Here is a 17,659-nt window from a genome sequence, read left to right as displayed (position 1 = left end):
CTCACTGTACATACTCTGGCTTTTGGAGGAAGCTGGGCGCCATTTTTGTTTCTTTTGCGTTGGCTCTGCCGAGCGGCTGGAGTTTGTTTTGTTTTGTGGATTAACACTTTTCCTTAAAGAAACTTTTGTATTGATGGAAGATCACTTTTACATTGAAGTTCCCGGGCAGATTGAGAATAGACACTACGGATGACTGTAAAATATCTTCATGCCCACACAAAGGATGTCTTTTATAAAGTTGGCGGACTATGTAAATCATGGGATTTACTTTTATGTGGCCTCCGAGTTAATTGACTCTTGACCATCCGAGGAACCAGGATACGTGTTTCGTTTCCTTTTGTGCTGGTTCTGCCTAGCGGTTGGAGCTTGTTTTGTTAAATACTACTTTGGGACAGTTATGGATGAGTCTGTCAGTTGCTTATGCCTCCTGTTGGCTGGAGTATGATTTGTGGAGTATTTTCGTGGGACATTGGAATGATTATGTCATCTGCTGCACTCATCAGCTGGCTCACTGAAGATTTGTTTGTCTAACCGAGGAAACTGAACGGCTTTATATTGTCTGGAATTTGTTTTGTGAGGAACACACCTTTGAGACAGTTCTGTGAATGAGTCTACACGTTCTTTGTGTTTATTCTGCCTATTGGCTGGGGTTTGTTTTACAAAATATTTGATGTTATGTAATTTTGCCTTACAAATTTGTGAGGCAAAATTGAGCAATCCGATGGCAAAGTTGTTGCGGGGGCTCTTGTAGGTGTTCATGGACTCTGAGTTTAAAGGGATTGACGCCGGTTGGCACTTTCGTGCGTGGGGTTAATGCGCACGTTTTTCTTTTTTCTGTTTGTTTTGTTTGGGGGAAAGTTCGGGGTTTGATTGTTGCATTGATGTTGAAATGTGGTCTTCATAATTTTGTTTTTGGCACACAATTAATTTTTTCTATTATATCAAAATGTCAAATGTTAATATGAGTGTACTATCTCTCTCCACATGGAATGTGAATGGGTTGGGGCACCCCATAAAAAGAAGGAAGGTTATTTCTTTTCTTAAATGTAAGAAATATGATATAGTGTTTCTTCAAGAAACACATCTTTCCTCGCAGGAAGCTGAAAAATTTGGGAAGATATGGGGTGGACATGTTTTCTTTTGTGTTGGCTCAAGTAAGAGCAAGGGAGTCATTATATTGGTAAATAAACATTTACAATTCAAATGTCTCAAACAGTTTAATGATAAATTAGGAAGAGTCATTATTGTTTTAAAAAATTCAGGGGCAAAGTCTGATTTTGGCTAATATTTCTGCACCTAACGCTGATGATCAGGGCTTTTTTATAGATATTGAAGGGATGTTACAAGCTGCTGGCAGCCCTCATGATATAATTTTGGGAGGAGACTTTAATATTTTGATGGACTCAGTCCTTGATCATAGTGAAGCAAAAGTGTGTAAGCCCCCTAGAGCAACATTGACGCTTTGTAAAAATCTTGGTCTTACAGATATTTGGAGACTTTTGAACCCATCTGGTAGAGACTATACATTTTTGTCATCAGTCCATAAGATTTATTCTAGAATAGATTTTTTTATATATCCAAATCCCTTATTTAATCTGTTGTTGATTGCTCAATTGGAAACATTTTAGTCTCAGGTCACATCCTGGTGAGTTTAGAGGTGTTGCCACATATAGAGAAAAATAAATCATATAGTTAGTGCTTTAATGTATCCCTTTTGCAAAATCCTGATTTCCAACAAATGTTAAAGACTGAAATCAGTGTTTATATGGAGACCAACTGGTTCACGGTATCCTCTGCGGGCGTGGCTTGCGAGGCACTTAAGGCAGTTCTTAGGGGTCAGATCATACAGTATGCCTCATTCATCAAAAAATCCAAAGCACGAGAACTCGTGGAGTTGGAAGGAAATATTAAAAGTGCAAAGCTGAAGCACCGTATGTAATCTGATGGCCTCAGAGAATTGACCCGATTAAAATATAGATATAATACTATTTTGTCGCAGAAAGTGGAGTTTTGGTTATTCAGGGCAAGACAGTCATACTTTGAGTCGGGGGTCAAAGCAGGGAAGCTTTTGGCTAGATATATAAAGCAGAGAGAGTCTCTTTCTATCATTCCCTCAGTGAAATCTGCTGGTGGTGAGGTTTTTACCTCAGCCATTGATATTAATAATGCTTTTAAAGAATTCTATCTTGATCTTTATAGTTCCACGTCTTCATCTACTGATGAAGATATTAGAAACTTTGTGGAACCATTAGATCTTCCTAAACTGAAGACTGAGCAAAAAAATGCTGTTGATTCTGAGATAACCTTGGAGGAGCTTGACGAGGTAATTAAGTCCCTACCTACTGGCAAGGCTCTGGGGCCAGATGGTTTTGCCGCAGAATTTTTTAGATCCTATGCTACAGAACTGGCTCCACTTTTGTTAGAAGTTTATACTGAATCATTAAAGAATGGAAAGCTTCCTCCAACCATGACACAAGCCCAGATCAGTCTGATTCTTAAAAAGGACAAAGATCCAAGTGAGTGTATAAGTTACCGTCCAATCTTCCTGATCCAACTAGATGTAAACATTTTGTCAAAAATTTTGGCTAACCGATTAAGTAAGGTTATGACATCTCTTATACATATAGATCAGGTGGGGTTTATTCAGGGCCACAGCTCTTCTGATAACATCAGGCGTCTCATCATTATCATGTGGTCAGTAGCGAATGATCAGTCTCTGGTCGCTGCCATCTCACTTGACGGCGAAAAGGCGTTTGATATGGTAGAATGGGATTATCTTTTTAAATTTTGGAAATGTATGGGTTCGGGAGTACATTTATTGGTTGGATTAAGTTACTTTATAGACACCCTGTAGCAGTGGTACAAACAAATGGATTAATTTCAGATTATTTTACTCTGGATAGGGGCACTCGGCAGGGTTGCCCTCTTTCCCCATTATTGTTCTGACTTGCCCTGGAACCATTAGCAGCCGCGATAAGAAAGGAGGATGATTTTCCAGGGGTGGTTGCGGGAGGTGTGGCGCATAAGCTTCTGCTTTACTCAGATTATATTTTATTATTTGTCTCTGAACCTACTAGATCTATGCCTTGCCTCCACAGAATTATTAATTCCTTTTCCAAGTTCTCAGGATACAAAGTCAATTGGTCTAAATCCGAAGCTTTGGCTCTGACAGCGTACTGTCCAGTAACGGCTTTCCAGCCGGGTGCCTTCCAGTGTCCCAAACAGGGCATTAAGTATTTGGGGATTTTATTCCCAGCAAATTTGTCTGATTTAGTTAGTGTTAATTTTGACCCTTTAATAAAAACATTTTCGAGCGATGTGGGCAGGTGGGCTTCATTACATTTATCGATGATTGGGAAGGTTAATGTTATTAAAATGAATTGTATTCCAAAATTTAACTACCTGCTACAATCTCTCCCTGTAGATGTCCCCCTCTCTTATTTCAAGCAATTTGACAGAATAGCGAAGTCCTTCATTTGGAATGGTAAATGTCCCAGATTGCATTTTAATAAGTTACATAGGCCGGTAGACAAAGGTGGGCTAGGCCTACCCAAGATTTTGTTTTATTACAATGCGTTCAGTCTCAGACATTTGGCTCATTGGTCACTTCCACCTGAGAGAGCCCCTCCCTGGTTTGTTATTGAACAGGCAGTTCTTGCCCCTATTTCACCATTACAAAGCGTCTCTATCAAACTAATTGGAAAAGTTAAGTTACACCCTGTTATTTCGCATTTACACTCGGTATGGACTAAAGCGTCCAGATTGTTTAAATTGGACACTTATTTAAATGTTGCCTCAAGCATATGGCAGAACCCAAGATTGTGTATTGGCAAGTCCCCTTTCTGCTGGCCAGAGTGGATTGTGAGGGGGGTTGCTACACTCTGAGACCTATATGAAAGTGGAGTGTTGAGATCGTTTGAAAACTTGGTCCAACATTTTGGGATCCCCAGACCTCAGTTTTATAGGTATTTACACCTGCGCCACCGGCTTTGTACTATTTTTGGGAGTAGCACACACCCCCCTAAGGAGGCAGGTGCTTTGGGAGAGGTGATTGCGGCTTTTGGAAAAGGTCATGAGGCATCAGTGTACTACTCCCTGTTAATTCAGAGTCTGGGGGACAGAGCCTTAACTTCTCTCAAGAGAGTTTGGGAGAAAGATTTCAACTTGGCATCGGAAGAAGGAGTGTGGGCTAAGATTCTTAAAAATGTTAAATCTGCATCTAGAGATGCAAGGGTGCATCTTATACAATTCAAAATTTTGCATAGATTTTATTGGACCCCCTCTAGACTGTATAGGCTTGATTTTAAAGACACACCCACCTGCTGGAGATGCCAATCGGAGGATGGAGACATGGCCCATGTTTTTTGGTGGTGTGTCGAGATCCAGAAATTCTGGTCGAAGGTTCAGAATTTTGTGTGCGACATGGTTGGCACTCGGGATTCGTTTTGCCCCAGACTTTGTGTTCTGGGCGATGGGGTGGTCATCGATGTGGGGGATGGCCATATAGAGAACTGGGTTCTGACCTGTGTGATGATCGCCAGGCAGGTTATTTTGAGGGGTTGGAGGTCAGCTGGTGCGCCCCCATATCTGGAGTGGTGCACGGAGGTGGGGAGGGTGGCAGCTTATGAGGAGGTGTCATCGGGAAGACGGGGTGGCTTGGATATGTTTATATGGAAATGGGGCAGGTATTTGGAGTTTTTGGAGGGCTCTCGGGTGGGGTGTGGAGAGAGTAGTGTAATATAGTTAGTATGATAATTATGTGTGTGTATGTATGTATGTATACATGTATGTGTATATATATGTGTATGTATATGTATGTATACTGTATATATGTGTGTGTGCGTCTGTTTGATTTTTATTTCTATATATTTACTTATGTTTGACCGCAGTGTTGTTTTTTGGGGGGCGGGGTTGGGGAGGGGGGGTTGTGGGGTTTACATGTTGATTTTATATATATATATATGTTTTGCATTTCATTGTTACTGTATGATTTAATAAAATAAAAATAATAATAATTATGCTACCTCATCTGTCAGCATGTTGCCGATGAATCACCTTGTCTCTTTGTACGTTACGTCATTGTTTTGGTCGATGCTCGCTCGCGTCCCTATGGAGTGTGTGCACGAGCGTGAGCACGAGCAACAGGTAGCTGGCTGCAGTTCACTTAATGGCCACAGGTGTCATTAATAACAAGAGTTTCTGAATCTTTCATACTGCACCTTTAATAATTTTAAACCATGACTTGCACTTTACATAATTAAGTAATATTGGCATTATATTCATGATGTTAGCCAGAGGGGAACTGGCCCCACAGTGAGAGTGGTTTCTCCCAAGGTTAATTTTCTCCATTAACCAACATCTTATGGAGTTTTGTGTTCCTTGCCACAGTCGCCTTTGGCTTGCTCACTGGGTTTCTAAACACAATTATTATTTAATTACTTATTTTTATACACAATTCACAATCGTATTTTATCAAACTACACAATGATGACTCTAAGACTTTATAAATATTAGAGTTTCATTTTCTGTTAATGCATGATTTTCTGTAAAGCTGCTTTGAAACGATGTGTGTTGTGAAAGGTGCTTTACAAATAATAAAAAACAATTACTATTGTGGTTAAGCAGTGAGTTAAGTCATTGTACGGGAAACGCACCCCTGGTTATAAGAGCCAGTCATTCTTGTAAATTGTTTTTTTTGGGTTAACAATATCTTGTTCCTATACCTTGCTCATTGATTAATATACACTACCGGTCAAAAGTTTTGAAACACTTACTCATTCTTTATTATAATTTATTTTTTATTTTTCACATTTTAAAATAATAGTAATCAAAACTATGGAATAACATAAATGGAACTATGGGAATTATGTTGTGACAACAAAATCCAAAATAAATCAAAACTATGTTATATTTTAACATCTTCAAAGTAGTCACCCTTTGCCTAGAATTTGCAGACATGTACTCTTGACATTTTCTCAACCAACTTCTTGAGGTATCACCCTGGGATGCTTTTTAAACGTTTTGAAGGAGTTCCCATCTATGTTGGGCTATATTGGCTGCTTTTCTTTATTATTTGGTCCAAGTCATCAATTTCAAAAATGTTTTTTTTTTTTATTATTATTACATTTTAGTTTTATAATGAAATAAATTAATATCTTGGCACAATTATATTTTTGTCTACAAAACTAATTTCAAACATTTAAGCATACGCCTTCAGATCAAAAGATTTTTAAGATCATGAGAAACATTTCAGTCAAGTGTTTCAAAAGCTTTACCGGTAGTGTATATGTAAAGAAAATCAAGGAAGGGAGCTCTTAAAAACACCTTTTTTCAGCTATTTTCTAAATGACTATGACAGCATTTCTGAGAATAAGACCCTGCAACCTCTTAAAGCTAGAGATGGCTTACTGTGTTTTGTAGAGTATGACAACACCTTTCCTATTTCCCTTTGACTCAGCCTCCTATACATTCCTTGGCTTTATGCCGTTTATGCACATAACAAGAAGGAGGTCAATCTGACAATAAAAGTCTGACCTTAGAAGTTTAAAGGTTCATACACTACCTTGAGGTATTTTGTGATCTATATTCCTACATCTACAGTCATTACAAGTACAAATGTCCTCTCCTGAATTCACTGTGTCTGTATTTTCCACAGGAGGTGGTCCAGCTGACCCTCCCCTTACCTATAATGGTTTCCAAGCTCATTTTTTGAAAATAGCTAAAACCGACTAGCTTTTTGGCTCATAATGTTAGAAGACATATCAAACGTACAATGTGTTTAAAAACAAAAAAAAAAAAAAAAAACAGACAGACTCGAGCATTGTGACACATCTTGGGGATCAACTACAAAAAATAAATAAATAAATAAATAAATAAATAAATTACTATTAACTTTTAACTTGAATTTAACTTATAATACTGAAAATATAATGCAGTTTCTTTGTGTTTTTCCTTCAGGAAAAAAATACTGCTGTTGTGTTGTGCTGCTGTTGTGTTGTGCCTTTTGGGAACAACACATCTGTACTTGCAAAGCAACGGAATGTTTACAGCAGAAAATAATTAACCCACAACACAACAGAATTTGACAACACCAAGGAATTAATCCACAACAAAATAGAATTATCCACAACAAAACATGTTGTCAAAATACTGTATGTTGTGTTGTGGGTTCAGTATTGTTTTTACACACACACACACACACACACACACACACATATATATATATTTATCTAATCTTTTAAAGTAGCTGTAATATTTTCATCATGTCCAGTCTATATATGTTAAAATTCCACTTAAGCGTTCACCAAAGACCTTATGTGTAAAGGTGTGAGTGTACATTTTATGCTGCTTTGCCTCAGACTAATGCCTGATTATCCCATTAGCTTGTTATTTCCAGTAGCTTTATGAAACAAATATACACAATCAAATGCAAGAAAATTCTGTCTCACCTGCTATTCTGGGGTCCAAAATGTAAATGCACAGGATGTATTATTTTTCCTTTTGTGATCCACAATGCTAAGACAATGCACACACAGAATAACGTCTGTCTTTTTTGGCAGCATCAGATCTGTTCTGCTGCCTCATGGGAGGAGTTCTGTTGCATGTCTACTCTAAGCAAAGATGCCCAGTTGTTACCCTTTATTGATGTTTTGATTGATTTTACACATTTTCTATTCACAGATATGTTAAACAAATAGTTCCCATTATTTACTCACCCTAATGTCACTCCAAATGCGTATGAATACTTTCTTCTGTGAAACACAAGAGGACAATTTTTAACCTGTTGCTTTGCGCCCCCTTGTTTTGAGCACAATCCTAAAAAGGACATAATTAAGTACATCACTCCGTTGTATTACAATAATAATTTTGGTCTCTTTTGAAAGTAGACATTTGGAAGTTTGTTGTCCAAAAGTCAGAATTAATAAAAGTCATGAAGAAAAATAGTCAGAAAAGCTCAAATTTATTGTAATGTGATCAGCATTTTTTTTCCCATAAAATATTTTAGGTATAGGTAACACTTTACAAGGTTAATTTGTTAACATTAGTTAACAACATTAGTTTACATGAACTAACAATGAACAATACTTTTACAGCATTTGTTAAGCTTGGTTAATGTTAGTTTCAACATATACTAACACATTTTTAAATCAAAGTTGTATTTGTTAACATTAGTAAATGCACTACGAACTAACATCCCTTACAAAAAAATCTAAACTAGCAGCAAACTTACCTCAAATTTACAGCCGATTTACTGCTTGTTATTTTCACATGCAAATGAGCTTTTCATTCACCACAGATTTGCCAGAAGTTTGTCGCTCTTCGCTGGTAGTGGTGAACCCAAGGGCGTAGATTTGGCTTGAACATTGGGGGGGTTGCAGTGTGAAGCATTTACATGTTTCCATTGAAATGTCTACAAAATAACGTCTACCAGTTAATTTGTTATTAATAACAAATGTCTACAAAATAACGTCTACCAGTTAATTTGTTATTAACTGGTAGACGCCATCTCCGCCCCCATTCGCGGTCATATTCCCTGGCCGGAAGTCTCGCGTGACATACTCTCCACGAGAGTCACATCCGCTATTTTGTGCGCGTCCCTCCTTACACACACACACTGTCACACACACACACCTTATGTGTTATAGGATTATTTTTATTTCCATATCTAATCATATCACTGTTTAGTTTGTGGTTGTAAGTCGGAAGTTTGCATTTGTTATTAATTGATTTTACTGCATAAATAAACTTTTGTTTATATTACAAAGAGAAGTGTTTTGGTTTGTTTTGCATACGCCTGTGTCATGCTGACGGGATGTCAGTGCTCGGATTCAAACCTTCCTTCATTGTTTTTTTTCCCGAAAATCGATATTCTTCGGATGTCGATTTTCCTAAGAAAACAATCTAATATTGAGACTGTTTTACTATTTGGTTATTAGTCCCTAATTCCAGGGTGGTGCCCCGTCAATGTTAATCCTTATTAATATTCTATTGATTTTTGTTAATTGATAATTATCTTTGATGATTGAATTTGAATGATCAATAAGCTAGTGTTAATTTTAATTAATGTTTCATCGATGTTAACAATTAACGATTATCTTTGATAATTGTTGATTTAAAGGATTTTAAAAAGCTAACATTGATTCTCATCAATGTTCTATTGATTTTAATAATTATCTTTGATAATTATTAATTATTGCTAATAACCAAACTTGCTCCTAAACTTAGCACACTACATTTATTGGAGCCCCATCTGAGGTTTTAATGAGTTAGATCCAATTAATTAATTTAAATATTAATTAATAACTACAGAAATAATTATTAAATATTTCTGATAGTAACACTGATCTAAACAACCGGTAAAGCCCTACACTATGGTATGCGGAAGTCTCTGTCATGTGGACACTGAGTTATGCATGATATCATAACTTTATTATTCTCTGAACATATTTACAATGAGAAATGAACTTGTGTAACTTTTACTTCCTGGGAGAATGGAACTCACACCATATGAGTATATAAGAGCACTCCATCGCCTTATATTGCATAACTTAGTAGAAAATGGACATGAAGAATTATTCTTCATGATGTAAAAATATGAAAATCCATCAATATTTCTGTAAATGTGCAAACATTTGTGCACTGATTGGTGTGGTAGTAGTTTGAAGCTGAAAGCTTGTAACCACAACAAATGAGTGACATTGACCATGGATCATTTAAAAAAGGCAACCCTCTGGGGAATCACCCATTTTCAAAATAAAGAAACCTCGAACCGAGAAGAGACTGCAAGCAAAAAGGGAAAGTGACAGAGCCTGTAATAAAACACGAAACAACATTAGATTGGCTTTTCAGAGGTGGTGACAACTCAGAGACCTTAAAGGATTTAAAGGATCATGAAATGCTCTTTCTTATAATTTAATTATCTTCCCTGAGGTCCACTGATAATGTTAGTAAAGTTTTATTTCACCAAAACAGTCATTATTTTGTAATATATGATCATTTTTGACTCCGTCTCAGACCATCTTTCTGAAAAGCTTGATTTTTGCCTCAGCTCCTCCTTTAAACTTCAGTGTAAACACCGTCTGTTATGATTGACTAACAGCGTGCAGCTCCTCAAATTCAGCCATTTTTTAAACTCAATTGGAAGAGAATAAACAAGCACCAAACACTAGAAATGTACCTGTCACGGTTTACACACAACACATCCAATACATTGCATCCAAATATATTACACTATTCATCTCAAGCACAACTGTTAACACTCACACTCTGTCTACACCAGACGCTATAATCAATGATGCTGTCTACCATGGAAGCATCTGTTGCGGAGCGTCACTCCAACAGTAAACAAACAGGTGTCCTGTTCTATTTTGTGCTGGCGCTACTACTGCCAACAACACAAAGAACTTTTCAGAAAGTTTGTGTTGACACATTGGTGTAGACAGCCTCAAGCCGTTGCGTCACATCAATGGATGCGCCCGGTGTACACAGCACGTCAGCATCATAAAAAATCATGACATTTAAAATATCAATGAATGAAACCGTTTACTTACGTTTTTTTAATGGGTCCAGTAGTGTTTTTAACTGCCCCATATCCTTCAGTGACAATTCCTTGGCAAAGACTCATTTTATGACTGCTTCACAAGATGCACACATCCAATATATCATCCTACACTGATGTGCACATTGCCGGAAACAAATCAAAATGGTCAAAGACCTCCATCTAGTGTGTGTTTACATACACCAATATTTAGAAATAGTGCTGATAGGCGAAAGAACAGTTTGTTGAGCAGTTAAAGCAACAAAACAACAGGAGCCACAGCAGCTGATGAAACGCATCTTCTCTTCCTTGTTGAAACTTGACACCGCATCTTTTAAAAACATGACAGAGAGATGACAACAGTCAAAGACGTCTGTGTAGTACATGTTTGTATACAAAAATAATTCAAAATAGTCCAGAAGTGTCCCCTTTCTTGTTCAGGAGTAATGAGGCCACAGACAGTAGGCCTTTTGTCCTTCATTGTGAGCACCAGTGGGCAAGGCCATGGGTGTGATGATTTTAAAATAGGTGTGATATTGTTGCTGTAGAGGCCATCTTGAATTAATGAGTACCCAAGTGATGTAGAGTTGTCACGGAAGTAGAGAATAGGGCGTTTTGGCAGCTTGGTTTCAATAAATGCTTTTATTGCATTGGGGATTAAGTTTTGAGTTCTGGAATTTACAGTATGTTTTTATAGTAGAATGACCTCTTATATGTCAAAATATCAAGGAAAATTTGATTTATCATGACATGACCCCTTTAAAACTGACCCAAAGGAGGAGTTTTTCTTGCTGGACAGCAGATAAGATATTTTATTGGACCGATAGTGAGCCAGGTAGCTCTTTTAGCAGGGTAGTTCGTTAGCTACTCTAATGGGGCATGTTATTAGGGCCCAAGCACTGAAAGTGCGAAGAACCTATTGTTCTTCTAAAGATTATTATTATTATTATTATTAGGGCCCAAGCACTGAAAGTGCAAAGGCCCTTTTGTTCTTCTAAGGATTATTATTATTAGGGCCCAATCAATGAAAGTGCGAAGGCACTTTTGTTCTCTAAGGATTATGGATTATGCAAAACCTATATGATCCATCTGACTTGGTTACAAGGAGACAGGGTGAACTCCAAGCACTAAAGCTAAGTCCAGCTAGATTGTTATCCAGGAGGTAGGTAACCTCTTTTTGCAACAATTCCCATTTTGTGGGATTCACTCTGTAAGCATGCTGTTTAAATGTTTGAGCATCAGTGTCGTGATCAAATACGTATGTGCAATGCAATGTGGATGTCACCTTTCTCCATCTCAGCTAAATGTGGTAAACAGTGAACCAATTGACTACGCAGCTCTGAATATTTCAGAGATGCGTAGTCCTCGAGAGGTAGTATGAACACAGTCATAAATATCATGAGCAAATATATCAGACGCATGTAGGCTCTTCTCCAGGGAGATCCCCTCCTCAGTTGGATGTAAATAGTCAGCAGGTTGTGCCAGTAAAACAGAGGTTACCAGTCCAACAGAAGACACAGGAGAAAAATAAGGCATCAAAAGATTTATATGGCAGACCTGTACTCCCTTTTGGCACTTAGGTGTGTTAATAAGGTAATTCTGACCGAGAAGGCATTTGGCAACCCTGTATGGACCTGCAAATTGAGCCTGAAAAGGACTATTAATAAGGGGCAACAGAGCCAACACCTGTTCCTCAACTTGGAACTTACGAGACACTGCTCGTTTGTTAAACAAGTGCTCCACCTTAGCCTGTGACTTTCCCAGTTTTCTCTGGGCAGCTGCTCTAGCCTCGTAACCTGTAACGAAACCCACTCACATAATCCAGAACATTTTGGGGAGGCTCATAAGTGGTCCACGGTCAGCCAAAACAGAGGTTGGCCGTCTGACTTCATGGCCAAACACAAGGTCATTCGAACTAAATCCTGTACTCTTCTGGGTAACCTTTTTAATACCCAGGCAGGCAACCCTTCTCCCAATCAGACCCAAGCTCCACACAATAGGACCGTAGAAGTGATTTCATGGTCCGATGAAATCTCTCGAGGGCACCTTGACTTTGAGGGTGTTATGCACTAGAAATATCATGCCTAACTTTCAGTTGTCGAAGAACCTTTTATAAGCACTGTCTGGTCATAAAATTTGAGCCCTGATCAGTCTGAATAACACTTGGTATAAAACTGGTTAAAGCTTTCATTATGGATTTAGTAGTGATAGACCTCAAAGGATATGCCTCTGGATAATGAGTTGATAAACACATGACCGTAAGTAAATACAAATGCCCAGCTTTTGATTGCGGCAGGAGACCTACACAGTCTACCAACAGATGCTCAAATTGGTTGGATATAGCTGGTATATGCTGGAGAGGGGCTGCTGGTACCTTCTGGTTTGGCTTACCAGTAAGTTGGCATACATGACATGATTTGATGAAGATTGCTAAATTTTTTTTTAAACCAGGCCAAAAGAATTTGTGCTGCAACTGATCATAAGTTATCCTCACGCCAGTGTGCCCAGCTACACCATCATTAGCCAAACGAATTACATACTCTCTAAACTTAAGTAAGGGGATCCTTCAGAGAAGACATCGAATGAGACTGACGTAGTGTAATTTTCCTCAGGGGCTGTTTGACCACTATCAACCTGGTCCAACTGAGCAGCAGCAGTAACCTCTCCCACTCTGTTTTCAGGAGAAACAGGCAGAATTCTATCTGCCTGCGCTTCTCGTTCAAAGCAAGAAAGACACTCACCCTCAAACGCTCCGTCAGTTTTAAGTTGTTTTTTCATGGCTCGAGTGATGGCACAAGAAGGAAACACATGAAGAAACTTCTGACCACACTTATCAGGAACCTCTAATGGTACAGGCTGAGAAACTACTATAGGAGGTGGCACAACCGGTAACATTCCGCAAACATTTCCCCCAGCCAGATCATTGCCTAAAATAAAAGCTACACCTGGCACAGGGAGAGAAGGGCGTACACCAACAACCACATCACCAGTCACAATGTCAGAGATGAGATGTATCTTATGTAAGGGGACTCATTTCAATACCCCTAACTAAAACATCCTTTCTGGTTGTAGTCTGACCCAAAAGGGGAAGAACTCCCTCCAACAAGAAAGACTGAGCTGCCCTTGTGTCTCTTAAAATGCACACAGGCACAGCATGTTCCTGCCCTGGCAAAGACATAGTACCATTTGCAATGATTGGAGCATACTTTGTAATTCTCAGTGTCATCTACTCGTTTTGACACCCCATGCTTAGCCTTTAAAATTCGATCTCGAGCATCAACAGTCATTCACAAAATGTCCAAACCCAACCAATCCAACTGGCTTTAAAGTTTTCTTTTTCAAAACCATGCATTCTGAAATTTTATGTCCTGACTTGTGACAATAAAAACGGACTACCTCAGCTTACTTATCTGGTGGGGAACTTTGGTTCCAAGGAGGCATACCTGGTGCAGTACATTGCCCTGCCACAGAAGGCCTCCACTGGTTTTGAGGTGACTTTTTACTCTGAGAATTATACAGTCTAGCCCCAATAGAACCTTTGTGAGTTAGGACAAACTCATCTGCCTTAAATTCCTCTACAAGAATCCATTCTTTCACATGTTCTAGCACTAGCTTCCTCATTTCATACTTATGCTGTTTACGTTCACACTCACGTGCATGCTCCAATTTCTTAACTCAAACAGTGCACGTTCACGCTCACATTCAAATTCCAACTTGTTCAACTGAAACTCTTTTTCCCACTCTCTCTCTCTTTAAGTGCCTGAGCATGTTCAAACGTTAATCTTCAAATTAAGTTTCAAATTGAGTTTGTTTTTCTTTTGCCATTAATTCTCTTTCCCGACATGGGGATATTACCTTGGCAAAACTTGCCTCATCTTTTGCAACAAGGATTCCTTTTCCAATAAGATGACTTTTAACAGCATTTAAAATGGTCTTTTTATCACTGCTAGTCAAAACAACAGCATAACTCTCTGCAAGCTCTAACAGTTGTTCTTTGGTGCACCTTTCTAACAACTCAGAATTAAATTAATAAATGGAAGTCAATTTGAACTAGCAGATCATTTTAAATCAGATTATGATAGTCTAACTGCCCTTATCATGACAGATCTAACTGAACATAATGAAGCCCCACTTAACACATGAGCAAAATTACCACAATAGGCTTAAAGTATTATTCAATATAACCAATACTGCAATACAATTTTGTTGTGGCCTACCTCAACAAGCACACTATTGCACAACACTAGAAACAATTGGATCAAAATGAGTAATGGTTAATTTAAGTCAGAACTGACCGTTTTTAATCCTCAAATTGACCAAACAGACTCTAAAAGCCACTATTTCCAAAAAGGAAATACAAAAATGATTCTAAGGATTATTATTAGGGCCCAAGCACTGCAAGTGCGGATGCCCTATTGTTTTTCTAAGGATTATTAGGGCATAAGCACTGAAAGTGCGGTCAGCCATTAGGGCTTGGCAAAAGTTCATACATGGGCAAGTAGAAGGGGCTCTGTAGTGCCACCTAGAAGATGGGCATGTTCGGGGGGCTCTGTAGCACATCCCTTTTGAGCTATAGTCACCAAACTTTGGACATATATAGATCTCATCAAGCCGGACAACTTTCGCACTCAGTCATAAGCTCCACCCAACAGGAAGTCGGCCATTTTGGATTGTTTGAAAAATGCAGTCTCTGGAATATGAAATACTCCTTCAGGGGATTCATGTTACAGGTGCCAATTGTGGGCAACTTCATGCCAAGATATTGACGATGCTAAATTGCAAACAGATTAGCTATAAAATTATATATTATTATAAATTAGTGATAATGTCAACAAATGGGAAACAGGAAGTCTCTCATCATTCTGCGTGTATTGTGCAATTTACATTAAAATTGAGCCGTATGTTTGGCCTTGCGGGCTGATCACATTGATGTGGCTATTGTGGGTCACGGTCATAGCGCCACCAACTGGCAGAAGGAAGTGTTGCACTTTTAACAGACTTTGAAATATCCCTCTTACGTTTACCTGAATTAATTACAATTTGTTTAGAATAATGTCAAGACAGTGCAGATTTAAAATTCTGAAGGGATTCTTGATATCTTAAATAGTGTTGCCATAGCAATGCATTAAATGTCATTATTTATTTTTATGTATATTCACATGTTTTTAAGGTACTTGGCATGCTTGAATTTTCATGATATTTTGCACACACATCAGAGTTGTCGGCCATTAGGCCTGGGCAAAAGTTAACACATGGGCGTGGCTGGGGAGCTCTGTAGTGCCACCTTTTGGTGGGGTCGGTTTGTTCTACAGTCAAAAACTTGCTACATATACAGTACTGTTCTCATCAAGCCAGACAACTTTCAAAATTATAGTCATTAGCTCCACCCAAAAGGAAGTTGGCCATTTTGGATTGAATGTGCATTTTTTGAAAATTGCAGGCCCTGAACTTTAGAATACTGAAGATATTGAAGATGCTAAATTGTGAATGGATTTTTGATACATCGAACGGTGTTGCCATGGCGAGGCAATAAGTTAATGGAAAAAGTGGGAAACAGGAAGTGTCCCATATTTTCTGTGTGCATTGTGTGATTTAAATCATACTGGTGCTGTCTGTTTGTTCATGGGGGCTGATCGCATGGATGTGGCTATTGTGGGTCACAGTCTTAGCACCACCAACTGGCAACAGGAAGTGTGACACTTTGTGTGACTTTGAAATAGTCCTCTTATATTTACCCTCTCAAATGCATGCACCCACCATGCTTTGTTTTCCTAGAGCCACCAGGTGGCGATGGCACTGTAGTGCTTGGGCCCGTCATCACTGCTTGCAGCTATATTTGCTTGCAGCTATATTTAGGGTTAGGGGTTAGGTTTATCAGTTTAAAAACAGATGTTCTTACATGCACTTTAAATACATGTATAATGTAACAACACACACATACACAATAAGTACATTTGATACAATGCTACATTTCTTTTAACGTAAGTATACAGTAAAAGACATTTAAATGGTTAAATTGTGTGTATCAAGTGTATCGAGACCAAGACAAGACCAAGACTTTGAGGGGTTGAGAACAAGTCAAGACCAAGACCAGACCAGTGCAAGTCTCACACTGCATGACACACTTACGGTAAAACGTGGAACATGCAAACCATAGGCACTCCTCAAATTGATCTGAAAGTTCCCATTCCCATAAAAACACCACAGAAAACAAATGAAGATTCCTCTTCATTCACCTCTTTTATTGCCATATATATATATATATATATATATATATATATATATATATATATATATACACACACACATACATACAGTTGTGCTCAAAAGTTTGCATACCCTTGGAGAATTGGTAATATATGCACCATTTTTAAAGAAAACATGAGTGAGCAGGCAAAACACATTTCTTTTATTTATTATGGGATTCATATTCAACTGTAGGTTATAACAGAATGGCACAATCATAAAACAACACATGGCAACAAAGAAAAAAATGAAATGACCCCTGTTCAAAAGTCTGCATACCCTTAGTTCTTAATACTGTGTATAACCCCCTTTAGCATCAATGACAGCATGCAGTCTTTTGTAATAGTTGTCTATGAGGCAAAATGCCTCCAGGTCTTGCAAAGTCTTTGGTCGTCTTGCATGAACTGCACGTTTGAGATCTTCCCAGAGTGGCTCAATGATATTAAGGTCAGGAGACTGTGATGGCCACTCCAGAACCTTCAGCTTTTTCTGCTATAACCACTGGAGGGTCAGCTTGGCCTTGTGCTCAGGGTCATTGTCATGCTGGAAAGTCCAAGAGCGTCCCATGCGCAGCTTTTGTGCAGAAGAATGCAAATTGTCTGCCAGTATTTTCTGATAACATGCAGCATTCATCTTGCCATCAATTTTCACAAGATTCCCCATGCCTTTAGAGCTCACACACCCCCAAAACATCAGTGAGCCACCACCATGCTTCACAGTGGGGATGGTATTATTTTCACTATAGGCCTTGTTGACCCCTCTCCAAACATAGCGCTTATGGTCACAACAGGGGTCATTTCAAATTACAGTGTGCCAGAAGCTGTGAGGCATGTCAAGGTGTTGTCGGGCATATTGTAACCAGGCTTTTTTGTGGCA

General features: G+C 38.6%; 1 protein-coding gene across 1 annotated transcript in view; it reads right to left on the bottom strand.

The window, feature by feature from the left end:
- Window positions 1–7,541, bottom strand: part of LOC127446058 (uncharacterized) — a 67,670-nt gene extending 60,129 nt beyond the window's left edge. Inside the window, exon 1 of the mRNA XM_051706696.1 lies at window positions 7,449–7,541. The gene's annotated coding sequence lies outside the window, so the exon portion shown is untranslated. The remainder of the gene's footprint in view (window positions 1–7,448) is intronic.
- Window positions 7,542–17,659: the final 10,118 nt, after the last annotated feature.

The sequence above is a fragment of the Myxocyprinus asiaticus genome, chromosome 9, assembly GCF_019703515.2.
Source record: "Myxocyprinus asiaticus isolate MX2 ecotype Aquarium Trade chromosome 9, UBuf_Myxa_2, whole genome shotgun sequence".
NCBI lineage: Eukaryota > Metazoa > Chordata > Actinopteri > Cypriniformes > Catostomidae > Myxocyprinus > Myxocyprinus asiaticus.
The sequence above is the reverse complement of the archived record's forward strand: the minus strand, read 5'-3'. Positions and strand labels throughout refer to the sequence as shown.